This window comes from Bidens hawaiensis, unplaced genomic scaffold, assembly GCF_021521415.1.
Source record: "Bidens hawaiensis isolate Kalapana, Puna unplaced genomic scaffold, B.hawaiensis_p1.1 tig00011343_1, whole genome shotgun sequence".
NCBI lineage: Eukaryota > Viridiplantae > Streptophyta > Magnoliopsida > Asterales > Asteraceae > Bidens > Bidens hawaiensis.
Genome location: NW_027491883.1, coordinates 117666 through 130031, shown reverse-complemented (window position 1 = coordinate 130031; position 12366 = coordinate 117666). Strand labels below are relative to the sequence as shown.

The following is a 12366-nucleotide window of genomic DNA, read 5'->3' as shown; positions in this document are numbered from 1 at the left end:
ATGCTTTAGTTCGTTTATTATTTAGTTTTAATTGTTTATTCTAGAACTATCGATGCTTCATACGTGTGTTATTGGATTTCAGGTCACAGGCGTTAAAGTACTCAATATGGACCTGTTGTGACACGGAATGAAGACCCGGGATGTCCAGCACGCAAAACGAGGAAAAGAATGAAGTTTGCTGTTCCAGAGTCCCATCGCGGTACGCAATGGGTTTGATGAAGTCCCCATCGCGTACCGCGATGGGTGATAAATTAATTATTGACTTTGGTCAATCGCGGTACGCGATGGGCCATAGAAGACCCCGTCGCGTACCGCGACGGGACTGCAGACGGGATTTTGAGTTTATAACTTGTTTTTCATCAACATGAAACCCTAACTTCGTTTTTGACGACCAAGAGGCGATTCCAGCAGTTCATATAGGCGATTTCCACCATCCTAGCTCGTGTGAAGATCATACATATGATCCATATTATCTATATTGAAGATTCGATTATGTCTAGGCTCGGCTAATCGCCTAGAATCGCACCCGGGATGTATAGTTTGTAACTCTTTACAGTTTTTCTCTTGTGGTTAAGAATACTTATGTTTTGATTATTGTTGATTGATATATGATTATTGATGTTTAGTATTTCTGTGTGTTCGGTCGGTTTAGGTTTACGTTAGTCTGAAAGATCTGTTACCAGTTGCTAGATAATTAGTCATATAACTGTTTGGTTAGATTGAATACAATAAAACGTACAATTACCCTTAACTGAGTCACACTGGCAAGGACCGTTTGATAACCAGTGTCGTGTGTAAAGTAATTGTTGACGTCTAAGGTTTTGTCTGGTTGATCAGTTTTCTAATTAATCGTTGATAATCAATTTGTTAGGTTACATGAGATACTGTTCGGTTGCTTACTTGAATTCCCGGGTGTGATTTGCTTTGTTAACTGTTTACAACTCGCTTGTTCATTTGTTGCTTAGTTCTCTTAATTTAAACTATTGCTTGTGTGATCAGCACTAAAACCAGTACTTCATAATATTGAATCTGTTACACGAATAGCATTGACCACATACTCCTTGTGATACGATACCCTACTTGCTCTAACTATTTAGAATAATTAGGTTTTTGATTGACTCAAACGACGGTCATCAAAATGGCGCCGTTGCCGGGGAGTTAGTGCGCTTAGTGTTTTTCATGTTATTTGATTTTTGTGTTTATTTTTAATTTTAATTTTAGTTTTAATTTTGTTTTCAAACTTTAGTTTAAATTTTATTTATCTGTATTTTACGCTGGTTGTGTTAGTTGTGCAGATTACAGGTTTATGCACACCCGCCATTCGGGCCGACGGTCTCCGTTAATTTACGAACCCGAAATCGAGAGGTTAGCTCGGCAGAACCGAGTACAAAACAGAAATTCTGAGATGGAAGACCAAAACTAAAACCAGAACCATAACCAAAACCAAAATCAGAACCAAAACCAGAACTAGAACAACAACCAAAACCAAGATCCACTTCCACAAACCAACATGTTTCACCCAGACAACATACCCGACCCACCAAACTTCAATAACCAAAATAACCAAAACAACTCAGCTCGTGCTTCCAGAACCCGAAATCAAAACCGAAACCGAAACTTAAACCTCAACTTTGACCAAGCCGGACCATCCGCTCCAAACAATAATCCCAACCGCCGAGTTCGGATAAATATTGACGATGTTAGATCGAGTGTTCCGACTGAAGATGAGGATGAGGGGGAAGATAATAATAGAAAAGAAGGTTTTTGGGCAGCTGATGATGAGGTAGATCGATGGGTTAGAAGGAATCGGGCGGTTGAGCCCGAGAATGATGTTGGTTAACTTGAGATTGAGGGTGCAATAATTATCAAGATGAGGTGGAAGAGCCGGTAAATCAAAGACGGGCTGAACCCGTTAACAGAAACGGAAGGGATCGAGAAAAGGTGAACCGGGCCGAACGGCCCGAAAGAGCTCGTGGTATTCCAGTTAACCGGGGCGGTATGGGAAACCCTGGGGGGGGGGCAGAGGAGAAATTACATAGCCCCGACTCATGGTGTTAACAGTCTGTTCAGACCGGCTATCTCAGACGGAGCCTCCCCGTTGGTCCCACAGGAACGAGTGCAGGGACAACAAACTTTTAAGTCCCGGCCATCTTACATTAACATCGTTCCTCATTACAACGGGTTAGCTTCGGAAGACCCGTATTCGCACTTGACCGATTTCTCGGCTATTTGCGGGTCTATTGGTGATGGTACATTCGATCAGGATGAAGTTCGGTTGCGATTATTCCAGTTTTCTCTAAAAGATAAAGCAAAACTTTGGTTTAATAAACTGCCGATGCACAATATCAGAAATTGGGCCGAGATGCAACAAGTTTTCCTAAACGAATTTTATTCACAGTCGAAGACTACCAAGGCCCGTTCAGACATTCGTCACTTTTCACAGTTACCAGGTGAGTTATTCCATGAAGCTTTTACCAGGTATAAGGATATGATCAGAAAATGCCCACATCACCAGATCGAACTGTGGGAACTGGTAAAGTGCTTTGTTGATGGGTTGACATACGAGGACCGAAAGCATCTTAAGGCCTCGTGTAATGGTCTGTTGCTGAATCAGCCTGAGGAAGATGATTGGGATTTTTTGGAATTTATGTGTGAAGATTCAAAGGCAGAAGCAGCAGTTGAAAGACGAAGACGGGGTAATTCCTCCAGGTCAGTTAAGTCAGTCACGAGTGAATCTGAAAGAATTGCTGAGTTAGAACGTGAACTGGCTGGGTATAGAAAGGGTAAGAAGAAAGAAGTCGGGAAAGTTGGTGTTAAATTCCCGGTTTGTGAAGATTGTCGTGAACTCGGGCATAAGGCAGAAAATTGCCCCGAGTATTATGATGATGAGGAGGATGACACCGAGGAAGTTAATTATACTTACAGGGATTCCAATGGTCAAGGGTTGAATTCAAACACCTATCACCCAGGCAAGAGGAATCACCCGAACTTTCGTTACGGGAACGCGTCTACACAGTTGAACCCGAACTTTCAGGGATCGAGCCAGAATAGGTCGTAGGGTAATTACCGCCAGGGCGGTCATCAGCAGCAGCAAGGTTCGTCTGATCAGAATTGGGGGTATAACAGAGACAGTAACCGAGGTGGAAATTCATCGGGCAATCAGGACCAGCAGAGGGGGTCCTCGGTAAATGCGGATGAGTCGGTGCACTCAAAGTTGGATGCATTGATGAAGTTTATGACAGATCATAAGGCTGAAACGAAGAAACAGTTTGAGTTACATGATAAATCAGCAGGAGCAATGTCAAAGCAAATTGGTCAGCTCGCAGCAGATGTGGCAAAGTTGCAAAAGAGTGCAGGTCAACTCCTGAGTGATGCTACAGTTAACCCGAACCATTACTGCTCAAGCTCCAAGAAGGGAAACAATGTGCACATCAATGTTGTAAGTCTTTTACCTCATTTTGAAATTTTTAGTGTTGAAGTGTATTCACCACCACAGTTTGTTGAGGAGGTGGTGGAAGATATTAGTGGTGAGAGTGATTATGTCGGTCAAAATGAATCAATTTTCCAAAATGATCAGAACCAAAAACATATGAAATGTCTTTTTGTGAAAATTGCACATGTGAAAAATGTTTAAATGGTAAATTGACCAACATGAGAGATGAGGAGGTGGAGAACAATACCACCTCAAGTAAAATCCAAGACCCAGGGGTGCCGCTTTTATCAATTCAAATCGGGAAATTTAAAACTGATATGGCACTTCTAGATCTTGGAGCATGTGTTAGTATCATGCCCGGTAGTTTATATGATCAGTATGAATTTGGCCCATTAGAAATGGTAAACACCACCGTGGTGTTGGCGGACCAAACTCATACACTTACTCGGGGCATGGTGACTAATGTAATGGTTCAGGTGTTGGAATTTTTCTACCCAGTTGACTTTCTTGTACTTGACTATGCTAAACGTGGGAATAATACACAACCACAAGTCATATTGGGTAGGCCATTCTTCGCCACAGCACATGCGGTAATTGATTGTGCTAAGGGGGTTTTGGGAATCAAGTGTGGAGACCGTGATAAACGGTTATTATTGTTTGAAAATTCTACTAATCCTCTTGTTGACAAGTGTGTATCCTTGAACAAGGATCGTAGAAAAAAGGAATGTTTTGTGAGTGACAGATAGATAAGAAGGGATTTGAGAAACTACAGAGTGAGAAGGTGGAAGAGAAAGGTAACCGACCAAGGAAGAAGAAGGTTAGACATCCACCCAACCAAAATGATCGAGAGTGGAGATTGAGGATGTTCGGGCCAGATCATGGCCTATCGGAAGACTGGCAACAAATAATTGAAGAAAAGCGTGCTTATAATGAGAAGGTTGCGCGGGAGCAGGCCAGACGCCCACCTTGAATGCCATAAAAGTTTCAAAAGGGTGGTAATTGTACATTTTGTATATTTTTAGTTTAAATTTTGGATTTTTTTTATATTACTAATTGTATTTCAAGCGTACCATCATAGCAAAAGCCAAGTGTGGGGATACCGCACCACGAGAAAAGTTGGGATTTTGATGCGTCCGTTTAGCTACCCAGAGTGCTTTCATGTTCTTTTTGCTTTGGTTAATCCAGGTACGTGTATATTTTGTTGTAACCGAACTTTGTGGGTGTTATTCACTATAAACCCTCACGAGACCCCACTCGTTCTCCCGGGCTACCGGGGGATTTACAGGGCTTGTTGCATACGCTAAATGCAATCGTGATTCCTACGAAAGTGAGTTAGGTCTTTTAACGTTTATAACTAATTTAACAGAATTTATTATGAAACGAATTAATTTGGCTCGGTAATTGTTTTAATAAAATCAACAATTATTCATTTTCGAAACTCTTAAAAGACCTATGTCTTACACTTGTGAGAAGCTTGCTTCTACACATCTAGAGATTTTGTATGTTCGATTGTCAGTTTGGTAATTGGATGAGATGAGAGTATACGAGTGTTACGAGAGTTCACGAGCCGACTGGTCCTTCTCCAGTCACGTTGATATCAAGTGATTTCAATTTCATAATTTAATTTTGTTTTTATTATTTTAAACGTTAAAAGTATAATTGTATAATTGTTAGTAGAACCGCCACACATGAGAGCCCCGAAATTTTAAAATTGCTTAATAGTCAAAAAGTCAATTTCGACCTCGTCCCTCAAATGTTCATTAATTGTTTTATCATTTTTAACTTTGAGGACAATGTTAAGTGTTCTTATATTGAGGACAATGTAAACCTCAAGTGTGGGGATGGGGGAAATTTGAAAAATTTTAGCCCGATAGTACCTCGAAGAGTGTTCAGAAACCAAAGTTGTTAATTGTTAATTATTGCTATTAATGCCAAGTCATAGGTTTCTGGTCATGGTTGATTTCTCAGCGTCTCATTAGTCTTACTCACCTGGCCCCGTTACAACCCTTTTAAAGGTCTCTTGATTTGCATTTGTGCCAAAGCAGTTTGATGGATTAATATGTACTTATGAGTGATATTGATAGCTGAGTGATACTGCACATCTTTTGCTAGTCCATATATTAAACAGAGAGGAGAGATGTTATATTACGAGTGATATGAGCATGTGTGCCTTAACCGGAAACAAAGTACACCTGTCTGGGTGGCTCTATTGTTTTTATCATAGCATTTAACCGTATTTGTGAGATGTCAATCTAAAAACAGTGTCAGTCTGGAAAACTGGGTATGACCTTAAACCTTACTAGTATTAATGTCGATAATCTACATACCTATGATGGAGGTCGATGTTTGCTTTAGAGTTTTGCTTGAGGGCAAGCAAAAGATAAGTGTGGGGATGTGATGGTCGGTTATTTTGTATATGTTTTAGTTCGTTTATTATTTAGTTTTAACTGTTTATTCTAGAACTATCGATGCTTCATACGTGTGTTATTGGATTTCAGGTCACAGGCGTTAAAGTACTCAATATGGACCTGTTGTGACACGGAATGAAGACCCGGGATGTCCAGCACGCAAAACGAGGAAAAGAATGAAGTTTGCTGTTCCAGAGTCCCATCGCGGTACGCGATGGGTTTGATGAAGTCCCCATCGCGTACCGCAATGGGTGATAAATTAATTATTGACTTTGGTCAATCGCGGTACGCGATGGGCCATAGAAGACCCCGTCGCGTACCGTGACGGGACTGCAGACGGGATTTTGAGTTTATAACTTGTTTTTCATCAACATGAAACCCTAACTTCGTTTTTGACGACCAAGAGGCGATTCCAGCAGTTCATATAGGCGATTTCCACCATCCTAGCTCGTGTGAAGATCATACATATGATCCATATCATCTATATTGAAGATTCGATTATGTCTAGTCTCGGCTAATCGCCTAGAATCGCACCCGGGATGTATAGTTTGTAACTCTTTACAGTTTTTCTCTTGTGGTTAAGAATAGTTATGTTTTGATTATTGTTGATTGATATATGATTACTGATGTTTAGTATTTCTGTGTGTTCGGTCGGTTTATGTTTACGTTGGTCTGAACGATCTGTTACAGTTGCTAGATAATTAGTCATATAACTGTTTGGTTAGATTGAATACAATAAAACGTACAATTACCCTTAACTGAGTCACACTGGCAAGGACCGTTTGATAACCAGTGTCGTGTGTAAAGTAATTGTTGACGTCTAAGATTTTATCTGGTTGATCAGTTTTCAGTTAATCGTTGATAATCAATTTGTTAGGTTACATGAGATACTGTTTGGTTGCTTACTTGAATTCCCGGGTGTGATTTGCTTTGTTAACTGTTTACAACTCGCTTGTTCGTTTGTTGCTTAGTTCTCTTAATTTAAACTATTGCTTGTGTGATCAGCACTAAAACCAGTACTTCATAATATTGAATCTGTTACACGAATAACATTGACCATATACTCCTTGTGATACGATACCCTACTTGCTCTAACTATTTAGAATACTTAGGTTTTTGATTGACTCAAACGACGGTCATCAATAGGCATTTTCCGACAGTGGTCAAAAGACAGTCTGAATTTTTCTGCATATACGGTCATACAGCTCTATACGATCATCGTATAAGTTTTATGATTTGTAAAAGAGCAATACGAGCATTTAATGCCTATACAGCTCTTATAAGTCTACAAGATCATATAGGCTGCAAAAAGCTATTTTTTGTTCCATGTCAGTCATTCGTACCCGATACATCTCAAATTTACAATCCATATAAACATGTGGGGGTGGTGTATGAGGACCACATCCTTATGAATGTACTAACCGGCATAAAAACAGCTCAAAGTATGCTACCAATAACTTACAGCATGTTTAGGATCTATTTTGATCGCTTTAGAATTTAACGCACACCTGAATAGTGAATAATACAAAACTAACTATGTGAAGTTAAACATAATAAATCTAGTTGACCAAAACTTCAATGATTTGTTGTTAATACATCAAATACATTATTGGGGAAAACTACCCTGCAACCAAAACACATTTGATTTTCAAAACAACCTCGTACACCCAGAACTTATGAAACTGTGTGACGCTGAAACTGTGGAGATTGAGATGGTTTGGACATCGACAGACGACGAATCATGTTAGATCCGTAGAAAACATTACTATAGAGGGGAGAAGGGGTAGAGAAAGACCTAAATTGACTTAGGATGAGAGAATTAGGCATGATTTGATAGACCTAAACCTCTCCAAGACATGGTTGAGGATAGAAAATTCTTGGAGAAACAGAATTAAAGTTAAAGATTTTTAGAAAGAAATGAATACTTTAGGGCTTATACTTGCTTATACTTAACTTATTTAGGTCACATACCATAATGATATTTTCCTTACATATACTATTATTATTATTACTATTAGTCATTGATTTCCTTAGTTTGCTTCATACATATGTACTTAGGGCAGATGGTCTCTCTGGAAGCCACCTCTTTATCCCTTTAAATAGAGGTACAGGATGCCTACATCCCACCCTCCCGAGACCCTACTTATAGCTTTGCTGACGGTTAGACTTCACTGGGTATGATAGATTGATTGATACTCGCCCTTTTACAACATAACGAAAGAGATTATGAAGCTGTGTGGCGATGGCCTTTTCACATTAATTAGAGTTTTAAAAACGTTATTGTTGAGTTGTATTTTCAACGCTGCAACCAACAAAGGGGATTAAATCGTCTCATTCATTGGAATACAATCGAACAGGCATGTTCAATGCAATCAAAATCAGTCACTAGCGCAAAATTTGCCAAAATAATGCACGCCAACGGTCTTTGTTCTTTATAAAAAAAGGCCAACATGTTTCTACTTGCCAACATTTTAATTTAAGGTTTGCAAGATATGCTGAAAAATGTGAACCAAGGCTCAACAGAAGCAAAACCTGTTACAAAAAAAACTATAACTTGCAAAAACATAACAAGGGATATATATAAAGACAAAAAATATCACCATAACTATCTTTCATGATAACAATAAAAATAATATTTTACATCATCAAAACCCAACAAGACAAAATAGAGCTGTGTCATTGAAAATTTCAACTGTTTTGGACAAATTTTATCAAACAACAAAAATTTTAATCAAATGTTCAACTCTAATCACTTCCTACTTGATTTGACGTTGCACAATGTTAAAATATTGAAAACACAAAAGATAAAAATAACCAAAACAACAAATCAAACAAACAATTAAAAAAGATACATAGCAAACAACAAATATGGCTAACATGATACAAAACCAGATGTCAATAATACTATAGAGCAAAATTAAGCTCAGAATAATGCACAGCATTTCATAGACAAAGTCTCATAAGTCCAGACATATATTAATTGCATACTCATCATAGCAATGAATAAAACAATTAATTAAAAAAAAACTAATCTCAGAGTTAAATCCATAAAATGGAAATGACGCAGACAATCAACATGGCATCATTTCAGACCGCCCGTCTGCTGAATCTCATCATCGAAAAATCAAATTAAATAAAATAACAAATTTAATATGAAAAATATGAAAGCATCAGAAAACATTTGTGAGATAGTTTTCTACATAAGAATATTCAGTGTGTAGTATAAGATGTTTATATTGCATCATTTGCTTCCTTTAACCAAAAAGTAAATCAGTCAAAAAATTGGCATCAGATAATAAGCGGAGTTTAGAATCACCACGGTTAAATCAGAGTGTTAAGCATAAAACTGATTTATCATCATCTGCCAAATTAATAATAATAATAATAATAATAATAATAATAATTAAAACCATAACAGTATATAGGAAGGACCATTTGACACTAAAGCAATCGGTAAAAATGCAATGCGTTGGTAAGCCTTACTGTAATTAGCTATATGCATCAGTTATATCTCCTGGAATAATATACAATTCATAACCAAGAGAGGGTAAAACAGATGCAAATATTAAATATAAAAAAACCGCCTGAACTGAAAAATTAACACAAGAATATTAATTGAACAATCAACGAGAAGAGCTTGTAGTGATGAAGAGGAAGAGTGAGGCGTGACAATAAATAAGGTTTATGGTAGCTAGGGTTTGCATAATATTTAGTCGGCTGGCTTCGTTACAAACTTAATATTAATATGGGCCTACAAGTATAAACAAAAGGTGGTTTTCTTGTTTGACTGAAGCCCAATTATGGGTCCATTTTTGGTTTCATATTTGGGTTATAACTGTTTGGGTCTAACCCAATTTAGACCACACCAGTAAACTTTTTCATGAAATTTCTGGCAATTTTAAAAGTGGCAATTAAAATTTCTCGCAAATCGGGTTTTTCAAATACTCGGGTTCGGGTATGACCGGGTATTGGTAATAATTGGGTAGGGTCCGGGTCCGGATATTGCCTCTAAAAACCATATCCTATGCATCAGGTTCGGGTCGGGTATAGAACCGGATATTTGAATACCCTATTTTCAGGTATTGAAAAAACTCTATTTGTGGTTTTTTTGGGCTTTTTTCCAGGTATTTATCATTTATAGATTAGATTTTATAGAATGTTGCACTTTTTAGGGATCTTTTTCGGGTATTTTTAATGTATTTTTCGGGTATACATCGGGTATTGGAAAAACCCGGTTTCGGGTATGGAACCAGTTCGGGTTTTCGGGTATTGCCGGGTAAAAATCGGGTCCGGTTCGAGTTTTAGTACCGAAATGCATACCCTATCCGTACCCTACGGGTAGGGTCGGGTACGGGTTCGGGTATTAAAAACCCGGGTATTAAAAAAAACTGGTTCCGGGTTTTTATTTCGGGTCCGGTTCCGGGTTCGGGTTTTTTGTGCACCTCTAGTGATAGCGGCATAGCTTGTTGCTCGTTTTTCTATCGTTTTAATGTATTTACTATTTTTTTAAATAGCTTAACTCAACCGAGTAATGAAATTGTATTTAAAAAAGAAAAGAAACTTTAAATTATTTGTTTTGAATAACAAATCATGTAACACAAAAATATCTTCTTGTTTGTTAATAAATTTGGATTCTAAACTTTTGATCCATAAATTTCATAATTTAAGTCATTGTTGTAGTTAAGCTCCTAGGTATCTTCACTCTGATCAGGGAGGTTTATTTAAGGGTTTCCTTTCTATGATTGGCGGGGTTCAAGTCTCTTTAGAGGCAAAATTTGCCAAAAGTCACCTTTAGAGGTCTCCTAGGTGTTTGTTGTTTAAAAATACAATAATAAAAATAATAAAAAATAAAATTCAGTTCCTAGGTTCGGCTCATTCTCTTCCGTGTCTCTCACACTAATTCAAGATTTGTTCATGTAGGTCGGTTTACTGGGAAATATTTTCATTTGGTTATGTTTTAGTAGTGTTTGCAACTTTGACCACATTTTGGTACTTCAATCATGATTTGGCCCGACTTTGTTTTGCAAATTCAAGTAATCAGAATCTAATACATTGATGGTCCTTGTTATGTTATGTCTATAAACTGAGGCGTTTGTTAACGGATTCTTCACCCGTTTATCTTTACCTTTGGAGAGGGTATTATCCACCAAATGAAAAACCTATTGATCATAGGAAATATAATATAACTCTACTAGAGCTATTTGTAGGATCTTGATACAATGTGATTGGGATCAAAGGTATTAATCTTTATCATAGTTTGCTTCTAGTTAGACCCTAGATTCCATAACCAAAAAAAAAAAAAAAAAACTTTATACAAAATCCAATATAATTGTGGTTTAACACAACCAACATAAACAGACATAAAATTACTAATAATGGAACTAGTAAGCTACTACTAATACAACATATAATGATTAGTAAACTATAATAGCTACAAAAAAAGAAGTAAACACACATGAAACAAAGCACTAACCTCTATTTAAGTACATATAAAGCGTTAATACAAAACTAAAACCAAGGTAAGTAAAAGACACATGCAAAACTGAACCCCTAAGAAAAAATTTAAACATATATATACATTTGTCAAAATTTAAAAACATACAATGTATCAAGAAGTAGCATCCTCAATTCAATATTAATATATGTCATGTCAAACCAAAAAGATGTAGTGGAGGCAATTATGTGAATTATCATGTCTAGAAACACATGGCAAACTATCTTTTGTACAAAGCTTTGAAAGAACCATTCATATATAAAAGTTTATACCTAATATTACTAAAATAAATACTTAAGTTCTAAGTTATTAGCAAAAGTAAAATATTTGAACCGGTAATTACTTTTTATTAGTGAAAATCCTCCCATCACACATAGCATAAAGGTAAAGAGAAGTAAATTTTATCTCTCATTTTAATTACCTTAAAAAAAGCATCGTCATATACATTAACCATAGATAAATAGTTATTTTTGTATAGATTACATTTAACCGTTTGTTTCATAGTTTGTTTATATTAAAAGAAATAAAAAACATTTTTTATATTTCAAAAATAAAAAAGTGTATAACCAGAGTAGGTGAACTCGCACCAATGAGGATGTGGCAGGACAAAAAGGCTGTAAGTAAGAATGCAAAGAGGTTTGAAATGGGTTTTGTTGTCAAGACTTGTATGATTTGAAAACTTGTCTTCGGTCTTATATGATTTCAAATCCATTGTAGACGTTACTTGTTACTCGTCGAGGTTTGAAATGGGTTTTGTTATCGAGACTTGTATGATTTGAAAACTTGTCTTCGGTCTTATTTGATTTCAAATCCATTATAGACGTTACTTGTTACTCGTCGAGTTTACAAACATCAAACATATCTATTTATGATTTTATGTGGTTCAAAATGACTTTTTAGAATGATGATTATCATATCATAAACCTACATGAATAACCAACTTAATATATCAAATACTCAAGTACTCAATCACATTTCTATCAATTATATGTAAGTAATTTCAAGTTTCTAACAATTTCAACACACTCTTT

At 36.8% G+C, this 12366-nt stretch overlaps 2 non-coding genes across 2 annotated transcripts; both read right to left on the bottom strand.

Moving 5' to 3' along the window:
* Positions 1 to 9004: 9004 nt before the first annotated feature.
* Positions 9005 to 9094, bottom strand: LOC143537791 (small nucleolar RNA R16). The gene has a single exon (XR_013136132.1). It is a non-coding gene; the product is annotated as a small nucleolar RNA R16 (small nucleolar RNA).
* A 28-nt stretch (positions 9095 to 9122) lies between these two features.
* Positions 9123 to 9210, bottom strand: LOC143537790 (small nucleolar RNA R16). The gene has a single exon (XR_013136131.1). It is a non-coding gene; the product is annotated as a small nucleolar RNA R16 (small nucleolar RNA).
* Between the last annotated feature and the right edge of the window lie 3156 nt (positions 9211 to 12366).